Source organism: Euprymna scolopes, chromosome 37 (genome assembly GCF_053919585.1).
Source record: "Euprymna scolopes isolate OS-2025 chromosome 37, ASM5391958v1, whole genome shotgun sequence".
Taxonomy (NCBI): Eukaryota; Metazoa; Mollusca; class Cephalopoda; order Sepiida; family Sepiolidae; genus Euprymna; species Euprymna scolopes.
This window is the reverse complement of record NC_136518.1, coordinates 40,032,065-40,054,563: the sequence shown is the minus strand read 5'-3', so window position 1 is coordinate 40,054,563 and position 22,499 is coordinate 40,032,065.

The window sequence follows — 22,499 nt, the reverse complement described above, 5'->3', positions numbered from 1 at the left end:
TTAAAATATTCTACTTTCCTTTTCAGGGAGTGACAATGTGTATTTGCAATATTCCACTTTACTTTTTTAGGGGTACACAGTACGATAACGACCGACACAAATACGGATAATAATATATAGATTATAATTACCTAAAAGACGAACGATGTTAGATATTTGAATTAAAAACACCCCGGTAGCTGTCTTTGATAGCGTTTGTGTGATAATGCTTTTTACTTCTGTGAAAACTATTTTTTAATTTAAGTAATAAGTGATTTTAGGCATATATAGATATACTGAAGTGCTTTATGCAGTATTTTTAGCGAGGCATATAATAAGTTTTAAAGACTGTAAGCTTAGACGTCAATCCGTCTTCGAATACGGATGTAGTGGAGGACGACTGGCAACATCTCTTATGTGAAAATCAGTCTGAGTTGAACTACTGTAGAATATATACGTATAGAATAAGAATTGAATTGAAAAAGGCAAGGGAGAAAAACTAATCAGGTCATAAGGTACAGTAATAAAAGATGTAATGAATTCAATAAAGAGATTAGAGAGAACAGTTAATATCACCTAGCCAACATAAAAAGCCGAACGCACGCATAAAAATTAGCTAAATAGAATAAAGGTTCCATTGCTTTCATTTTTCTTCTCAATAAAATCGAAACAAAAATATGTTCCAAATTGTTTATATGATACCCGATTTGGATTCAATCTTTAAAACCGTTCAGTCGTCCATTTTCATTTTGTCATTATCTGGAAATTTCATTTCCCTTTTACGCTATTGCCATTTTCTTAAATGGAAACATATTTCAACTGGAAAATGAAATTTCCGATTTTTAACGTCACGTCCATTTCATTAATGTGCAAGGAGTTATGAAAACCTAATGAGATATCGTATTAATTAACGCATTTTGATACAATGAGGTTCATATTAAATCACAAAAATAAAAAAATGTAATTAAACGCACGACTCGTAAAGATCGCTAAAATAGTATGAATATCTTAATAATAAAACATAAAACGTATGCTTATTATAATATAAAAATATTTCCCCGTGAAAAATATAATACTTTGAACTAAGATATAGGAATACATATACTTAACTTTCTCTATTTCTTCCGGCACTCCCTTTAGCTGTATCTCCCTCCCCCTCTATCTCTCCCTACACACACACAAATATATATAAATATATATATATATATATATATATATATATATATATATATAACATATATAAAGCTGAACGTCTGTGTATGTGTCTGGTCACGAATAGGCTCCTATATGGTTGACTATTATAGAAAACAGATCACATATAATGATAAAAGATGTATCGAGACACAAGAATGGGTGTTTTATTTTATTGTGGGGTCTGCGTACGCGCCTGGTCCACAATGTATGGAAATATACAATTTAAAAATTAAAAAAAAAAAAAAACGTTTACGAGTGTTTGTGATACAGATGTACATAATAATACTTTGATAAGTATGTTTTAACTAAAATAGGGATAGTATAACAAAATTGTGGGGAATACGTTCGCGTCTAGCCTCGATAGGATGGAAATAGGAATACTCTTTAATAAGACGTTTTCATATCTATTTGCGTAATTATATTTTGATAATTATGTCTCAGTTTAGAGAAATATGGTATAATAAAATTATGTGGTGTTCGTTCGCACCTGACCTCCATAGAATGGAAATATGTCACAAAGTTTAACAAGGTTTTTTTTAATTTAGATCAACAGAATATTGTGATAAGTTTTTCAGTGTGAACAGGTATGGTATAATAAATTATGGGGGTTATCTATTTTATATTTACTTTAATCATATTTGCTTTTGTTTTGATACCCCCAAATTCTAGGCTATCTCTTTACAAACCTTGCTTTTCATAACCTCTCATACGATCATAAATCAGAGTCCATAATCTGTAGGCTGTTTTTGAACTAAGTCAACTGCTTTAGAACAGAAAATTTACTCAAATTTAAAGCTCCAACAAATAATTTAACACCATTGTTCACGATCAATAAAGATATGTGTGACTTATTTTAAGTAAGAAACAGTTATAAACCAATAGATAATTTCGAGGGGAAATATAAACGCGAACCGAAAATAACCTTAACTGTAATATGTCATGTTTCAGCTTTATGAAATAGTCATGTCATAGGGTCAGCACATGTTTGGACATTGTTGTGCCGTTTAAATATATATCTTTATGACAGAACATACCGGGTAATATGTAATAATATGTAATAATTCGTATATCAACTTATAAAAAAGCATTGTCATAATTAATTTAAGAGTGTCTTCGTGTAAAACTGAGATAAAAATAAGAGTATATACGTAATTTTATGACTTTGTCTACGGTAAACCTAATACCTAATGTTGCCGATACTTTCCTCTCCGGTCCTGGATATGACCGTAAACTATATCCAGTGCTGAAACCCCCATCTTGCGGACTTGGGAGAATGTGGGGCTACTCTTTTATTGCCATTGCTCTCAGGTCCACTCCGACCCGGAGTGGTAGTACCTGTTAGAGTCCCAACTATTGGTTAAATAGAAACTGCCTTGAAAACAGCAAATATATTCTATTAAAACATTTTTCTTCAAACTCTTTGCATTCGGTATTAAATAACTTTAAAAGGGTTGATATGCAGTAAAACAAAAACAACCAACCGACTTTCCTCTCAAATTTTATCCCGTGGAGATACAACACTTAAAGTTAGCTCAGACAGGCGGTTCCTGGATAACATACACAGATTGGTGACTACGAGCAAAAACTTCATATGTAGAAAGATGCAATCAACCTACCATGCTTTCTAATGATATTTCTAATACTAGAACTTGCTGTATAAACTTTAAGTAATATTTAAAAATCTGGCGCGCCGTATCACAAGTTATTTCTATAATACTAGTAACATATATATTTGGTTTATATCTGATTAATAGCTTTTGCCTATGCAAAAAATCGTCTCGATTATGCAATCCCTTGACACTATAAAATAGTAGATGTATGCCGGCCCTTCTGATATTCAGAATTTTTCTTGTTTTGCATGTTCTTCCTACTACAAAAATCAATTTAGTCAAGTGGGGATGTTGTGAAAAGACTAGAATTTTTGCAAAATTCAGTTAGAATGTGCGAGACAGTAGTGGACTATCATATTATAAATTGCAAAACGTGTTAAGCTTAAATTTCACAATATGCATAGACATCAGCAAATAATTTTCTGGGTATATATATATATATATATATATATATATATATATATATATATATATATATATATATATATATATATATATTCATGTAGAAATGGTTGTGGGTCATACTTATAAATACTTTACTAAATGTATAAGCATTATTAATACGTTAATTTTGACTTGCTGTATGCAACGTGTATGCAATTTAATTATAACATTGAATAATAAACTTGATCGTTATTATATAGGAGAATATCGAAAAATAATAATGTTACAACGAATTCTCAGTAGAATTACAGGTTATGTAGGTGAAATTCTTATTTCTATTGTACATTGCATTTTATATTCCCTCATAAAGAAATTTCAAGCATTTGTTCTTTATTAAAAATAAAGTATTACAAAAATGTCGTATTAATAAAGCGTAATCAAAGCATGGTATGCCGATCTACATTCTCATAAGATTATGTGTTGTACGATAGATTTCTCAAAGTAATCTCTACTATTTTTCATACCCCACAGATGTATCAGAGGGTATTGCAAAGTGCAGGGGGATGATGACTGGAATTATAAGTCATGAACTGAGTTGTTTCTCTTCTCTATTGACGGTGTGAGATTCAATTCAAAGTAAACGCTTCCATCACAGACGTGTGTCAGAAGAAGAAATGCTTCAGTGAATTGCTACATGCATGGAAAATGTACCAATGAAAATTCACTGGCAGATATTGGCCGTTTGTAGAGCCAATACATTTTATTTAAGCACGCTTAGACGATGGTTCCTCAATTTTAGAATGGTGAGAGTGAAGTGAGTGACAAAACTCGCCCCCGATTGTTCATGAATATCAACCGCCCCAGAAAGCACTCTGCGGATCGACAAAACTCAAGGAGAAGTTAGAAAGTTAAAGGTGAGTTAAATGGGTGTAGAGTTGAGCACAGGTTTATGTATCCTGCAAAATATCGTGGCATACTTTAAATTAATCAAAGTGCAGGCTATGTTAGTTCCACGAATGTTCACGTCAAACAAAAAAAAAACGGATAATCTGTCTGTTAGAACTTGTGGAACCAGCGCAAAGTAAATGGAAACGTTCTGCCAACACTACAATCTGTAGTCCAACAGCAATAAAAGAAAATGGCAAGCTTCATTATTTTTCGTAAAAGAGTTTAACATGCAGACATCTGCAGTCAAGTTTTCTGGAAGAGGAACTGAATCAGCCCCATGCATTTTTTAAACAATGAGTGAACTTTACATTCTAACCCGACGCTGAAACGATGACATGGCAGGCACTGTCTACGTAACTCACGAGAAACTGAAAACATAAGTATTGCAACTCGACATCGCCAAGCCACATACAAGTTTCAAGATCAGAGAATTTGTAAGACTTTCGGATTGGTGATGCAGTCTCACACATTGTCTAGTCCCGACCTGGCTGCGTAAGACTTTTATTTATTCGGACCTCTGAAGCACACAGTGCCTAGACTCAGTTCGCTGAACACAAGGGAATAATCGCAAAAGTAAAACATTGACCAACATTTTATTGCTGAGACTTCAAGGCTCTCGTTCATTACTGCCAAAAATATATTGAAAATGAGGGTGATTATCAAGAGTAATATGAGGCACACGGGTCGCTGGTTTTAATGTAACCTCTTTCCGACTTCGTTAATTTTACGCTGTTTGAATAAAAAAATGTAGACATTACTTTTGGAACGACTCTTGTCGTTTACATTTTTAAGGGACAAAAACTAATATATAATTATCCGCTTTTATTTCATGAGTTATCTAAATCTGCATAATAGTATTGTCAATAACATTTCTATAGAGACAATGATATAGAAATCTATCAACCGAAAACAATTTTGTCTTTAAATGATTTATTAAAACTTGGTTCCTTCTGATTAATTTTCAGAAACTATACAGAATAATATAATAAAGTTTAGTCTTATTTTATGGATAATTATTTCCTATTTGTTGTCAGCCTAACTCCAGAATTTTATTAGCTTTTTGTTTTTTCAACTTGATTTTCCTATATTCCTATATTTTATATGAGCACGGTATGCTTTATAGCATTGATAGGAAGGATATAATTTGCAACGAAATGTACATTGCAAAGATTAATAAACCTCTGAGTTATCTTGTTTTAACCCGCGCATAGATCTTCCTTATGAAAAATGTTCAGTTTGCAATGTGTCTATTATTTGTGTTTTATATGACCATTTGTAATAGGTTTGACTAGCGATGTTATGCATTTTGGAGTATTTAATCTTAACGATATGACAAAAGAAAACGGACATTAAGTCAAATTAACCTGAAAAATTATACAACATTGTTTCAGCAAAAGAGTTAAAACCCTAAACTTTTAATAAAACATAAAACGATGAGATATTTGTTGTTATACAAGAACATATTACACTTGTTAATTTGTCCGTGCTTATTGCAGAATAGGTCACACCAAAAGATCGATGCAGTATTTTCTTTCGCTGTAGGTAATTGACAATACTGACATTAAGAAACTTTTATCGATATACTGATTATCTATCTGCAGTCATACTAATTTAGTCATATATAACTGTATGAAATAAAAATTGTATATTAATGTTTATGCTCCATGAAATCAGTTTAATAAATTAGTTTCTCAAGTTTCGTATTAACAGCACTAAAACACTCATTACAACGCGTTCATATATTTCCTTAATTTACATGCGGAGAAACGATTTAGAGAACGAAAAATACACAGGATCAAGCTTTACTCCAATATAAGCAGAAACCTATGAGGCTTCTAGCATAAGAAATATACTTATAAACATATATGCTGTCAATAGTTTGGAAAAACAAGAAAAAACATGTAAACTTCATCGGTGTGAAGGATTGTGCAGTCAATACATTACATATAGTATTTTTGTTTGCCTAATATTAGCAACGTAGAACAAGAAAACTTTAATAAAGCTATCTTTACAAAATTAAATTGATTAAGCATTTTCCCACGAGAAAACATCCCAAATTAAGATCATTAAGATATACACCTGATACATCCTCCCAATTCTTTACTCGCTCGTTTCCAACGCCATCGGCGTGACAATATTTTTTCCGAAATTCTTCTTTTGTCCTGTGTTTATTTTTACATTACACAGTTACTTCATTTTTTAAATTAATACTTTTTTTTAATCTATCTTTAATACTGATTGATCATCTATCAAAGCTTTTACTTAATCAACTTATTAGGAATTATTTAAAGTAACTTAATTAAAACATTTTTTTAAAGGAGATTCGATGTAACCTAATAATGTTTATAATTCGTTTAAATGGAAACTGCTGGTACGATTCAATGGATTATAAACACTAACAAATAAAAAAATATACATTTCCTGAAAAATATCGACGTGAAAGTAAGTGCGAATATATAGTCAATCAGGCAGTTGTGATATTACAGCGTAGAACGATGTAAATGATGCCTTAAAGAAAACCACACTTAAGATTTATTTTAAATATTTGATTGAAAAAAAAATCTCAGGTAACTTGTTTATGTAATTAAGATGGCATCGATTAAATCAGCCTTCATCACCGCCTCGATGCAGGTCCGGAACTACGAGAATCTTTTCCACAATCACCGGCATAAGCTCGATTGTTTATTGTGGGAGTTCATGTTGGTGTTGTTCTCGACCAATGACGAAACGAAGTTGTCTAGCTGATTACATCCTGGGTAGCGGGGAGGGCGCAGTAAGAGGATGGTTCATAATCTTAGATCCTAACCCCTTAAATGCTGAACCGTCTGGATTTGAATTTGGAGGGTGTTGGCAATTGTTCTGTTTTCATAACTTGGATAGGTAGATAGCATGAAGTGTGCAGCGGCGCATCTTCGATCTCGCTCGTTGAACATTCTGTAACTTTCAGGCATGGAAGAAAGTGCCTATCGATCTTAGGATCTGTACACAACTAACCAATATATACATTATTTGCAAAAAAAAAAAAAAAAAGGAAACCGGTTTTCATCAAAGAGAAATGGGCGCGTGTCCTATTCTCATGGGCGACAAGTTTATCGTTCTAACCTGTATCTAATTCGATTTTTGATTGTTAAAACGAATTTATAAATTCTTTTAATATATATCTTAGGAGAACTGCCGAATTTAGATGACATGAGCGTTAACAATCATATGTGCTTTTTACAACTGTAAAATCGGTATAAATCATTTAAAATATGTTCCAATGAAGCAGAGTTTAAACAGCAGTCTGAGAATAATTTCATGTTCAGACAGTACTTTCCTGTCAGAAATCAACACTAAATTAAACACTAAAGAATCACATAAGTATAATAAACAACGTAAAATTGAAAAATATGATATTTTTATACTATAAAAATTATAGCATCATGTATACATGATGTAATCTCTTACTTTATTATTAGTGTGTCTATTCGTCACGCAATTAGAAATAAAAAATAGAGTTTTACGTCTCGTACATCAACAACAACAAAACCCGGGTCTCTAATGTAGAAAAGTCTATATAGCAATCATGAAATGATTAAATATAAATTATATATATATATATATATATATATATATATATATATATATATATATATATATTATAAAATTATTTACGTCTATCAGGGCCCGTTAACCGGTGTTGACCGGTGGAAGCTACCTCATCCTCGTAAATAGTTTAATACAGCTGGTGTTGATATTGCGCAACACCCAACACAACAACTTTTTCATTTTAAGGACGGCTTCTGGAATATACCCTCCTAATATTCTCAAGGTAAGAATGGCTTTCGGAATTGGCACCCTCAACTTTCCTCTATTAAGAACTGATGTCAGAATAGACCCCCCCCATCATTTGAGGGGCGTTTTGTCCAAGTATCCCCTGAAAATTTAATCTTGATAAACGTTTTCATGATCCAAACGCGCAAATACTATTGGCCAACATTGTAATTTTGGGTGTTCATTATCGGTCGGAAAAAATGTAAACAACAAAAAAAAAAACAGAATATCTCTCGTGTTGAAAAATATTTGATAACGCCGGAACCAGCGGTCTCATATTGTCAAGAAAAAAAAAATTAATTGCTAAAATAAAAAAAAAACTGCGTTTCCTGTGGCGAGAATGCATTATCTTCAAAAAAAGATCTGAGAGAAATGAATGCGGGTGGAGATGCACGCCCATGCAATGCAACCCCAATTTCCCCATGTTTAGAACGGCTTTCAAATTAAACACCCCCAACCCACCCATATAAAGAACGGCTTTCCGAATATACAGTCCCGACGCCTCCGTGTAAATAATGGCTTTCGGGATAGAATCTTGTCCCCAACCTCCCCATGTTATGATCCATCATTATAAAAAAAAACATAATTTATTAATCATTTTCTTGAAAATAATGTTTTGTTTACTGTTACACAAAAAATGAAAAAGTAAAAGAAAAATAATTTTGCTTATTTGTTTTGTTTAGAACTTTCGTTGGACCAGAAAACAAAACAAATCACCGTAAAAAAAAACAAAAAAAAACTTATATTACAAAGAAAAAATAAATAAATAAAAGAAAAAAAACGTGTTACCTGAGGTCATGTTTTATGTGTGTATTATTAGTTTTGTTTATTTTTTGTTGAAATTATTAAATTGTTATGCATACATGTTTCGTTCATTTTTTAGCAGCTTTTGTGACACTATTATAATCGGCGGAGCTAGGTAGTTAACGTCGTGCTCCGAGATGTCTGGTTAAAATTATGCACAATTTATTAGAACGACTTTTAGTAAATGATATATTAAAAATAAAGTGTCGCGTACCGCGCTATTTTTGTAAATAGTATATGCATGTAAAATTCAAGTCTTGCAACATATTTGTTCTTTCATTAAATTGTTAGGTTTGTCTAAATAAATAAAAAAGTGTGTTCGAATGAAAACAAAAACAGATATAAGGGTCTCTCGCACTCTCTCTCCCTCTCTCCTCCGACTCTCTCTCTCTCTCTCTCTCTCTCTCTCTCTCTCTGTCCTTACGGTGCACGGAAACGCGCTTATGGAATCACAACTAATTCAAGGATAAATATAACGTACGCGTTAGGGAAAAAGATAATATTGTTTTTGTTTTGTTTTTTTTGTGGGGGGTGTTAAGGTATTATTTGTTTTTAGAAATAATTACACAACACTTTAAATTTCAATCATTGTAAATCTATTGAAACGGTCCTTAGGAAATGAAATATGTAAACTAAAGTGGTGTCTAAAAGTGTCTCTCTCTGTGCCTCGGTCTCTCTCTACTCTCTCTGACTATCTCGGTCTGTAGCGTCCTAGAAAAGGCGTTAATGGATTCACAGTTAAGCCAACGGTAAATGTAACTTACGTATTAGGAAAAAACATATCTATATATATATTTTTTTGGAGTGTAATATTTTCACAAATAAACACTAAAATGTAAGAGTTTTTCAACGGGAAAATGCCCTGAATTATATCTAAATACAAATAAGAATAATATGTACGCAGAGAAATGGGGTTGTGATTTAGTTTCGAACTGTTCGTTTAATGGTTGATTCACCGAATGTTGGAATTGTAGAATAATACTTCTTATCCAATCAGCGGCGCCGCATATTTAAATGAGAGAACTCATTATTTGCGTCGGATGTAAGGTGTAAGAATATGCGTTTGTGTAGGGAATCTGTAGTAATTTATAAGCCAGGAAAAGTAGAAAAATTATAAAAGAACTCAGTGTAGGATTGTGTCGTAAGAGTAATCGGTAAATTAAGGGTGAAATATGAGCTACTCCCTCTATAGATTAGGACGATGATGATCACTGCGCTCCTCGGATTAAATGTAATTTTTTTTATTATTACGACATAATGTATATGTAATTGCGGGCTAAAGCTAGATAACGTAATGGTTAATGACGTAAACATATTACATTTTTTATGTGCTATATGTGTTGTCAACCTAAGGTAGTTTCGTCCAGATGGGAAAATTGCGCCTCCTTTATTATATACAAGAATATATTAATGATTGAGTGTGTGTGTTTTAAAGAGAATAAATGGAGTCATACTGAAACAAAGTAAATATGTAAAAGGGTCGAGAAAAAGCTCATAATAAAAGAATTGATATTTCTACCGTCATGCATTAAAATTAGTTTAATATATTTCTTTATCGTGCCTACATGATGTGCACGGTTAGCTGAATTAAAAAAAATATAACTGAATTTCTAATTCAGAATTATTTCCCCAAATGCATTATATATATATATATATATATATATATATATATATATATATATATATATATATATATATATATATATATATATATATATATATATATATTAAACAAAATTACTGAAATTTCATACAAACATTTGTCTGTGGTCAACCTTTGTGTCTGGTTCAAATAAAACTCCACTTATCAGTTCTATAACTAGAGAATGTCCTGAAAGAATCAGGCTAGTTATACCCCATTTTGTAGTAAAACACCGTGTTCAATTTGGCACTATAACTGCTTTCTGTGACTTTCAGAAATATGTTCTAACACTAGCTAAACCTTTAATAGTACATAGATAAAATGACAGCTGCAGCTTGACTATATGGGTCCAAGACTTCAGATCATGGTAGGCTGATTTGCAAAAGACATCGATGCATGTTTTCACAAATCATTAGGTTTGTAAAGAAAATATGTTATAGTAACTATCCGGGGGTTTATAGAGCGCATCTACGCATTTATTGATTTAAAAGTCAGCAAATGGACAGCATATGTATGACAATAAATTGTTATGTGAAAGCGTATTTGGGAAGCTGCTTTTGCAAAGTTCGCTGGAAGGAGAACGCTTATATTTGGGGCACATTATGTGTAACGATGCGAAAACTTTCACTCTATAGACAGTAAGAGCTTCGTCATAAGGAAGAGTTATTTTAAAGGCTCTAAATGAGAAACATGCCGCAATTCATAATAATAGATTTACTCTTCTATTACTCGCAAATAATGATATCAATTTCCGATTCCTCTATCAATATTAGCGAAAATTATTAATATCTGTTCATGCTAAATTTCCGTCCCCACAGTTTTATTTCTCAATTCGATGTCTTGTATTTATTTCAAAAGTTATTCGCCGACGAATATCCCGTTGTTAATAAGTCGTGTGACATCTATCTCTAATTTATTGTATTTATTCGAATAGTATTTAATTATAGAATTTCATAACAGTTTTGCATTTAAGTCCCTTTTTTCGGCCCTTTTCCCTGTGATAGATCTCCAAGCGGTATTGTGACAAGTGTTTCAGTTAGAACAGGTATGTTATAATAAATTATGGGGATTATCGATTTAATTTTTACTCTCATCATATTTTGCTTTGGTTTTGATACGCCCAAATTCGAAACTATTTGTTTACAACCCTTACTTTTCATAACCTACCATACTTTCATAAATCAGAGTCCATTTTCTGTATGCTGTTTTTGAACCCAGTCAACGACGGGTACTTTTGCTAGTATATATATATATATATATATATATATATATATATATATATGTGTGTGTGTGTGTATGTGTGTGTATGTGTGTGCAAGGAGAGAGAGAGACCAAGAGAGAAAGTGAGAGAGTGTTTGGCAGACAAATGTATCATCGCTGAAAAGAATTTCTAGTATGGGTACGCCAAGTTAGAATCGAAAATAAACGCTAATCACCGTCTCTGTTTTATCAAAAAGACTACTTTATATTCGATGAAAGATAGAAGAATGTGTTTAATTAATAAGTATATATTTTATTCTATTCTTACTTTATGCAGACACACACACCATATACATACATACATATATATATGTATGCATATATATATATATATATATATATATATATATATTTGAAAATAAGCGGCCATCTCTCAATGGTTCTTTAGGCTATCTTCTAAACAGGAGAAAATCTATAACATTTAATATAATTGAGGAAAAAACGCAATGGGGAATCTTTTATTAATTAAATGTGTAAAAAGGACGGTTAAACTAATAATATAATATATCCCAAGGAGGTTTGATAAGTAAATAAATTCGTGCGATTTTAACAACAGAGAATTCAAGTTTTACAATTTATTTGCGCTTATTGTGTTGTTAGGTACAGAAGTACGAACGGCGCGACTAAAAATATTTTTTTTTGTTTCTAATTACAAAGGTAAATCATTGTGAATTTATTCAAATGATCCTTTATCTTGCTAAGTCCTTTCATCTCTTCATATATATATATATATATATATATATATATATATATATATATATATATATATATATATATATATATATATATATAATCATTCTATTATATTTTCCGGGTGTATAGATTGACTTAGAAAGATAAAGGACCGCTTTAATCCTTCACAATGATTAAAAATTGTAGAAAAAACATGCTAACTTCAGTTGCGTAAACTTATGTTTTGTAACTATTCTGTACTTTGACATAACTATTTTTTTATGGAAAAAATGTATTTAACCTGTAAAAATATTTCAAAAATTAGCATGGTAAGGTTAGTGCATAACCGCCACTGTGCTTTACACATTCCTTCTCCCAACGAGCGTTTGATTAAATGCACAATCATTTGAGTTTTCGTTGTGTAAATATTTCTATATAAATATGTACTAAAAAATAATGGACCTTGCAGGTAGAAAAGCATCTTTCACTGGTAACCTTTGTTTTATTATTTATTTATGTTTCTTTTACTGGGGTTAAGGTAAAAAATACACAATAACTTTTTTATATATTTGCCACTAAAATCCGTTTTGAGATAACACTGATGACGCGTGACTTTTTTTGACATGATAGTCACAACTTATAAAGGCCCGGAAGCAAGTCGGGGATAAGAGTTATTGCGTGTACAGTAATCAATGCGATAATATCGTAGTAATCCTTAGTAATTGAGATTTGATAAAGTGTCTTACTAAACTGGGTGGTTCATCAGAAAGTTGTTTCTGTTGGACTTGAACACATCCAAGTTGTAGTCAGGTGGGAAACAGACGAACGGACCAGAGTTCCACAGGCGTATACTTCTAAGAAAGACGCTATGTTCCTGGAATCTACGTTTGGATTTAGGCACAGATAAAGAGTGGGAAAAATTATTGATAGTGGTTTCAGCTAGACAGGTGTTTTTCATGAAATATTGGCGAGGGGGATCAGAGATTGGGGATCAGACGAGTACTTGCCATGGAAATACCGATAAAACAAAGACAAGCTCCAACGTCTCTTCTGTGGGAGAGATGTTGCAGGGAAGAGAAAAGGGCATGCCCAACTAAGCCAGGAAGTGTATTTTGTACTCTGTCAAGGCAGGATAGGCTTAAGCCTGTACGAAGCTGCACTATTTATAAGGATGACTTCAGAAGTAATTAGCATATTTGGCTCGTCAGGACTGTGAGAAGGAACAATGGAAAAGAACAACGCTGGTTTTTGATAGCCGTGAAGCTTGGCGAGAATAGATGGTTAAAATGACAGTTGAATTCAGGAGATATCCAGAAATCGTTACCACAAATATGTTTTCAAATTTATGTATTTGTTTTACATTTTCTTTGTCATCTCGCTCATAGCGTTTGTTTATGTCCTTGCGATATAAGGGGTATATTTTAAAATCTACATACGAAGAAGATTAACTGCGGGTTTTTAGCAGAGCTTTAGAAGTTAATATATTTTAGTTATTCTTATGTTTACAAAACATTCAGACTTGATTTTTGTTCAACCGTTATTTAACTCAACGTGTGAGATAATTCTAACTTGAGTTGTGTGCATTTAAAATATGTGTATATCTGGTTGAAACGCTCTATCGATCACGTCTCAAAGAAAAAAAACATTAAACATTCACAGATTACCTTGATTTTTTTTCTTAAGACCTATCCAATCCAATATATACACACACGCAAACACACATACCCACACACATACACACAACCATATATATATATATATATATATATATATATATATATATATATATATATATATTAGCTTTGTACAATAATAATATCGTTCTTTATATATAAGTTGAACATAAAAAATTATTTTGGCACGAACCTGATATATATATATATATATATATATATATATATATATATATATATATATATATATATATATATATATATATATACAGTGATGATCATATTTATTGGCACGGTAAAATAAAAGTTAAATTTTGTCTAATAAATTCTAAAAAAAGGATTAAATTAAAGAAAATAACAAAGTATATTATTTAACTGGCTTTTCCGATGCAGCAATCGGATTTTAGAAAAAATAAATAACAAAGGAACAACAAACATAATTGCAAAAAAACCCTTGTTCAAAATTATTGGCACGATTTATTTAATAATCAATTGTATAGCCTTTGGCCTTGATTACCTTCCTCAGTCGCTTTTCATTGTTTACAACCAAGTTGTTGCACTCTTCAGTAGTAATTTTAGCCCACTCTTCCTGACAATAATCCTCCAATTGAATAAGATTCTTAGGCTTCCTTTGCATTACACTCAATTTAATGTTCTCCATAAATTTTCAATTCGATTAAGGTCTGGGCTTTGTGATCGCCACTCCAAAACATTAATATGATTGTCCTCAAGCCATTTCTTAGTCAGTTTAGCCGAATGCTTTGGGTCATTATCTTGCATGAACCATTAACGACGACCAAATGAGAGCTCTTTAGCAGAGTCTTTCAGTTTTTCATCCAATATTTTAACATAATCCTCCTTTTTTATACTACCTGTGACCTTAACAAGTCGCCCTGGTCCAGAGGCAGCAAAGGATCCCCAAAACATCAAACTGCCTCCACCGTGCTTCACTGTGGGTATGGTGTTCTTAGGCAGTAAAGCTTCGCCAGATTTTCTGTAAATATAAGACACTTTATTATGGCCAAATAACTCTATTTTCGTTTCGTCAGTCCATAGAACACGTTTCCAGAATGCAACATCTTTATCAATATGACGTTTTGCAAAGGCTAGCCTTGCTTTCAGGTGCATAGGCTTCAATAAGGGAGTCTTTCTCGGACGACATTCTTTTAAACCAGCTCTCTTCAAAACTCTACCAACTGTATGTCGAGATACATTCACTCCAGAGGTGCTCTGTTCATCAACAATCTCCCCAACAGAGATCCTTGGGTTTTGTTTTACTTGTCGACTAATTTTCCGTCCATCTCTTGGGGAAAGAATCCTTTTTCTCCCTCTACCCTCTAAACTCATAACGTGGCCTTGCGATTTGAACTTGTTTATTATGGCTCTAACAGTGGATTTGGGAAGGTTTAGCTTCTTTGAAATCTTATCATAGCCCTCCCCATTGGTATGGCATGCTACAACAAGCTTCCTGACGTCTTCGCTGTGTTCCTTAGTTTTAACCATGGCGATTGAAAATTATAATTTAGTCACTTATAATAGTTTAAATAAATTGCTATCTAAAAATTATCTGAAAAAAATTATTCACTGAATTAGCGTTAAACAAGCATAATATGGCTATAAAAAAGTTCAGAAAGCACGTAAACCGGAAATTGATTGATATTATACTGATACTAAAAGAAAAACAAAGCCGTGCCAATAATTTTGAACAAGGGTTTTTTGCAATTATGTTTGTTGTTCCGTTGTTATTTATTTTTTCTAAAATCCGATTGCTGCATCGGAAAGGCCAGTTAAAAATACATAATATACTTTGTTATTTTCTTTAATTTAATCCCTTTTTTTAGAATTTATTAGACAAAATTTAACTTTTATTTTACCGTGCCAATAAATATGATCATCACTGTATATACATATATATATATATATATATATATACATATATATATATTTATATATATATATATATATATATATATATATATGATTGTTACGTCTTGTCAGATGAGTGCCACTGAAATTCCATGTGCCCGAAGATATTTTTCGGTCCTACAATGGACTTGCACACACTCAAGCAGACATGCCACTGAATACGGCCATTGGTTTTGATGATACAAACAACAAAGCAACCCGTATAATCGTGCGCTTTCATGTGATATACAAGACCTTCCTTGGACAACAGAACCCGGTCACACACATCACACATCTAAAGATATCCATGACTGGGCGGAAATGTTTGGCGTTTTCTATATTCTCTTTTAAGATCTACCCGGTCTACCTTGGCCGTTGTAAAATGCTCTGCGATCCTGTATATCAGTGACCTACACTGCTGGCGATCATGCGCAAGTTACTCCTAACTGTCAGCAGGAACATTGAGCTCAAAAAACTCTCATTGACGCTTTCATGAAAACGTTTATTTAGGCTTGTACTGTATTTTTTTCTTTTACCCAAAAAGGATCTCACCATAAAACAACAATTTTGGAAGTCGATAGTAATCAAGCTTTGCAAAATGATACACCCAACGTATCTGGTTATTGATAACAATGACAGCAACAATGGTTTTTAGCCTTATTTAAGACATATAACAGCGACAAAACTACCTCGCCCCCTTTAAACCAACAATGTACCTAAGGCAGTGCTGAAAGCATTTCTACATATGATCCGAATAGCGTCCCTGTTTCAGAGCCATAGTAGGGTTGGCCCTATACATGTTCGATATACTGACATTTCAGTTGTCCGAGTTAAATCATCATCAGACCACACTCTATTGTATACTTTTCCAAATGCGTCTGATGTCTTAGTGAGTATCTGTCTTATACACACATAGAGAATGCCATCATTTTATAAGGTACTATCAAGGTAGACAATATTTATACGACTTCAATGCGCTTCTATAGACGAAGATATCATTTTAAACTTACAGATCACCAGGACCGAGGGTGTACAGGGCCTTAGTATTCTGTATGCTAACTCTAAGTCTGAAGCAGGTACAAACATTCCTAAAGCGACCCATTACTAACTGCATATATACTGGAGAATGTGTCACCAGGTCAGAATCATCAACATACACCAGCTCTCTAACATGTCAAACACAAACAAGTGTTTTGGCTTGGAATCTTATGAGGTTGATCCCTTTTCCACCTCGCATTACTCTAACATTGCAAATATTTCATAGATAACCACGTCTTCAAATATGTAATCAAGCAACTGGCTATGTTTTGACTGGGGATGGAACCAGGTCTTCTTGTTTTACTTGTGAGAAAAAGTGTTGGGGATAGGCAGTGATGTACAAGAAACATACCATTTGAATTGACTTTGGCAGTGGCATGTGGATCAAGCGAAGACCAAGTCTGGTTGTCTGATTCGACTCGTATATTGACTTAACCAAGACCCATCCAATTCCGGGATTTTAAAAATCGGTGAAAACAGATCGAAGCATATGATAACAGGAAGTAATATCATCTTCAGACAGCGTGAGACTCGGCCCAAAGACAGAAAGTGCATTCATGTAACGACCAGCGGGAAGGTGAATTCTCAATCTCACTGAAGGAGCATTTATGCAAACTGGCTGCTCGATTTTGTCAATTAAGGAACTCTTCTTAACCGCAAAGCCCACACCAGACTCGCTTCTCTTCTTTTTAGATCTACAAGACCAGAAGAAAGTGTAGTATGACCTATGCTAAACCAGTGGATCGTAACCTGCGAATCGCGTCTCAGAGAGTGCAGAAATATCCAAATTGTATCTTAGCTATTTCTTAGCCAAAATTGCAGTCTTCCGTTCTAGTTTTTACCATTGTCAATAAGTGTTCTGACACTCAGGTAACAGAGCTGGAGTTAGTGCCGTTTAGCATAATATTCTCTCTCTCTCTCTCTCTCCTTATTACTGCTAATATTGAAAGCCGTCAGCCACAAGTTGCTGACCAGCAGGTCAATGGCATGTTTGTTTAAGACGAATTTACTTGTTCCCTACCAAATTCTTGGGTGAGCAGTTCTATCTTGACAAAGCTGCTCAATAATAGACCAGCCCACCGAGAACACAACTGCCTAAGTATTTTTGTGAAAATTAATGTAGCGATCGTCCTTTTGTCGCCTGTGTGCATATGATAACATGAAGTAAGTAAGGTCAATTATTACAGGCTCTCGGCCGGTCAGGTCTACACGCGTCTCAACGTTTCCATCAACACAGGACATTTTTGTAGAAAAAATGTTTGAGGGGGTATCTTCTTTTTTACATAGGTCTCACCACTTGTCAAGGTTAAGAGGCAACTCGAGGATAAGGGTTAAAGAGTGTACAGTAGAAATTGGACAACATAGTAACAGTTAGTAATGGAGATTCGGTAAAATTTGTTAACTTATATGGAACGGTTCATAAAAAAACTTGTTTACGCTAGACTTGAAGGCAACCATATTTTAGTCAGCTGGAAAGCAGAAAAACGGAAGACAATTCCATAGGCGTGCAGTTCTGAGAAAGAAGCTTTACTCATGGAATCTACCTTAGGTTTAGGCACAGATAAAGAGTGGGGGAAACTAGTGATAGTGTTTTTTGCTAGACGGGTGTTTCTTGTGAAAGTTTTGCGAGGGGGGACCATATCTGCACAAATATGTTATTACAGGGGTTTAGCTAGTATGACAGCTAAGCTTCTCTCTCTTGATTAAAAATGTTGAGAGCCAGCAACAAGCGAAAGTAAGATAGCCAAGAACAAGTCACAATGCATACTAGCTTAATGCGGGTATCGATTCCCCTCCATGTTTTTTTTTAATATAAGAGTTGCTTCTTCTAGAGGGTTTGCCTTCACCATGTCTTACAGGAGTCCTCTCCACCTCAATGTCATTCGATATATATCTGGTACTTAGAATGCTGAGCCCCAGATCATATTCCACACGCCTACCGCATCTGACTATGGCTAAACCCCTCTGGAGGGTTCTGTCAATGTTAACTAAGCCTGCACCTTTGGTTTTAGAACTTTAGCCCACAAGACAATGCTGGTCACGTTATACAGCAAAGGGCACTTGGTATTAATCAGAGCACCATCACTGAATAAATAAAACAAATCCCACACAGACGTGATGTAGAACATACAGATTATGAGTTGCAGTGTTTGTACAAATTTCAAGAAGCGTGTAAAGCCTTAGAATTTTTCACTCCTAATTACGATGGTAACAATGAGTACAATTAAATTAATGTAAAGAGGAACCAATAAGCATCTTAAAAACCAAACACATACAATACGTAGACCAGTCAGTCATTGGTTGCAGTATCTGTGCAAATTTCAAATTGAAAGAATCGGTTTAAACGGTAGAATTCGGAAATGATAATAGGGGTATTGAGGGTGGATTCGATTAAATGAATTAAACATGGATAAATAAAAACAAATCCAATACATATGATACATTGAACATGCAACCATGTGTTGGGTGTTTGTGAAAAATTATATATATATATATATATATGTGTGTGTGTGTGTGTGTGTGTGTGTGTGTGTGTATGTGTGTGGTAACAAAATTACAAATTTAATATGTCTGCCAAAATCAAACGTTTCCATAATCCTTTGATTTTCTAAATATGGGTTTTCTGAATTTTAACTTTTGTCTAATGCGATTAATTTTTAATAAAAGAATTTTATCATTGTAATCTCCGAGCTGTATTTTTAGTGTATTAAAGTTCTTAGACTTTAAGATTAGTGTACACTCTTTCACTTGTGGCTCTTTTTTTTTGTAAATCATTTTATCTGTACTTTAATAATTTTACTCGGTCTTCTTTATATATATATATATATATATATATATATATATATATATATATATATATATATATACAATCACATTTTGCCTCTTTGCATGGTGATTTAATAAAAGCCAGTACAATAGAATTCGTGCATAATCAAACATACAAGCGTGCGCACGCACACACACACGCACACACACACACACACATATATATATATATATATATATATAGTTCAGAAAAAACATAATTTAAATTAAATACCAAAGAAACAAAAAAAAACGGGCAGGTGGAATTATTAAAATTTCCTTAAGGCCTTATCGTCTGACCCTCTAAGAGGAAACGTCAGAATGATAAATTAAAAGCTAAGAATCGAATGAGGAAAGAGGGGAATTTGGTTTCAGTTCGAAGACCAGTGAGGACAAAAAATATAATCTCACTGTTCAGGTGGTTTTAAATCAGTAAATATTTCCAACTGATGTTTCAAAATCTTTTGTCTACACAGGCTAGAAAGATTTTGAAACATCAGTTGGACATATTTACTGATTTAAAACCACCTGAACAGTGAGATTATAATTTTTTTAATTTTTTTTTTCCTCACTGGTCTTCGAACTGAAACCAAATTCCCCTCTTTCCTCATTCGATTCTTAGCTTTTAATTTATCATTCTGACGTTTCCTCTTAGAGGGTCAGACGATAAGGCCTTAAGAAAATTTGAATAATTTCACCTGCCCGTTTTTTTGTTGTTTTTTTTTCTTTGGTATTTAAATTAAATTATGTTTCCTCTGAAATTTCTCTTTCCATTTTGCTGTACCAAGAATTTACTTATATATATATATATATATATATATATATATATATATATATATATATATATATATATATATATATATATATATATATATATATATAATATAAAGCTGAACGTCTGTGTGTGTGTCTGGTCACGAATAAGCTCCTATATGGTTGATTATTTTAACAAACTGATTACATATAATGGTAGAAGATGTATCGAGGATCAGGAATAGGTATGTTTGATCCGGCAGAACGGTGGTTCATAATAATTGTGGGGTCTGCGTTCGCGTTTGGCCCCCATAAAATAGGGAAATAAAAAATGTAAAAAAAAATGGTTACAAGTGTTTTTGATATAGATGTACATAATAATATTTTGATAAGTATGTTTTAACTGAAATAGGGATTGTATAATAACATTCTTGGCTCTCCGTTCGCGCCTGGCCTCAATAGAAGGGAAATAGGCGCAAACTTTAATAAATACTTTTCATATATTTCTGCGTGAGTATACTTTGATAATTATGTTTCAGTTTGAAGAAATATGGTATAATAAAATTATGTGGTGTTCGTTCGCGCCTGACCTCCATAGAATGGAAATATGTCACAAAGTTTGACAAGGTTTTCTTAATATAGATCCACAGAATATTGTGATAAGTTTTTCAATGTGAACAGGTATGGTATAATAAATTATGGGGTTTATCTATTTTATTTTTACTTTCATCATATTTTGTTTTGGTTTTAATACCCTCAAATTCGAAGCTATCTCTTTAAAGCTCTTCCTTTTCATAACCTTCTATACTTTCAATATATATATATATATATGTATATATATATATATATGTGTGTGTGTGTGTGTCCGTGTGTGGATGTGGGTGTGTGTGTTTCGATTTTCAATAAGTCTTGGAATCTGTGTAGCAATATTTGTCCTGTCAGTATCACGGAAGATTATACATTCTTCTTGCTATCAATATATATACCGGCAATAAATCTGCAATAAATTTGAGGTAAATATATCTTCACTTTTAAAGAACATTTGTTCTCGCGTGCACGATCGTGATAATCATGAATACATACACAGAATATATCTTACATATTGTACATGAACTGTTTTTTTTTTGCATATCTCGATACATTCACTGACAGCGCACCATGCGAATATTTATGTAAAAACTGAATGGTTTATTCGTAGTCTGTTTGTTACAGTAAGAATTGTTCAAGTAATAGGATATAAAAAAACAAATTATAGGTCATAAAATATCAATCCCTTTGGGGGCACTATTTGAGGCTTTTAAGCAATATATTCTGTTCTTAAAAGGACCTAAGAATTGTTACATCGTAATACTAATGTTTTTCATACACTTGTCATCTAATTATATTTTCTTTCTCAAACTTACTGTGTGATCAAGATTAATTTTAGTAACCTATACCTACTTAACCATATTTTAATTACACTTGGAAAATTTGTTAGTGTCTGTCTGTTTACATTCTTAGTTATAATTCAATAACTTGAGGGTTATTTCTTCCGCCCGTCACACCAATAATTTCCTGGGTAAGGTTAACACTTTTGTCCAAACTTCCAAACTTCTGTATACGTAACGCACCTTCTCTCAACTCCCAACGTACTTCTGCTAATTCAACTTATTTCTTCGAAATCCAAGTTCAAAATGAACATCCCTCTAAAAATCAACCCTCTTTTATCTCCAACCAGGAGAATCTCATTTGCATATCAGGTGGTGGCATTACAGGCATATAAAGAGATAAGGCAGCCATTTTTGTTTCTTTCTTCTTCATTCATTTCGTTTCACGACCAACCCGTTGAATTATGCACACTAGCTAATTAGGTACCCCTCACGTTGCCCTACATTAGTACACTTTATTTATTTGGTTTGAAGTTAGATGAAGATCTTATATTACGGAAAACTTCGCACTGCTTCGAAATTTAATCACTGTTCATTTTTAGTTTGCTAGTCACTTTATTTCTGCCTGTAGTTATGTAATAAGGCACATGTG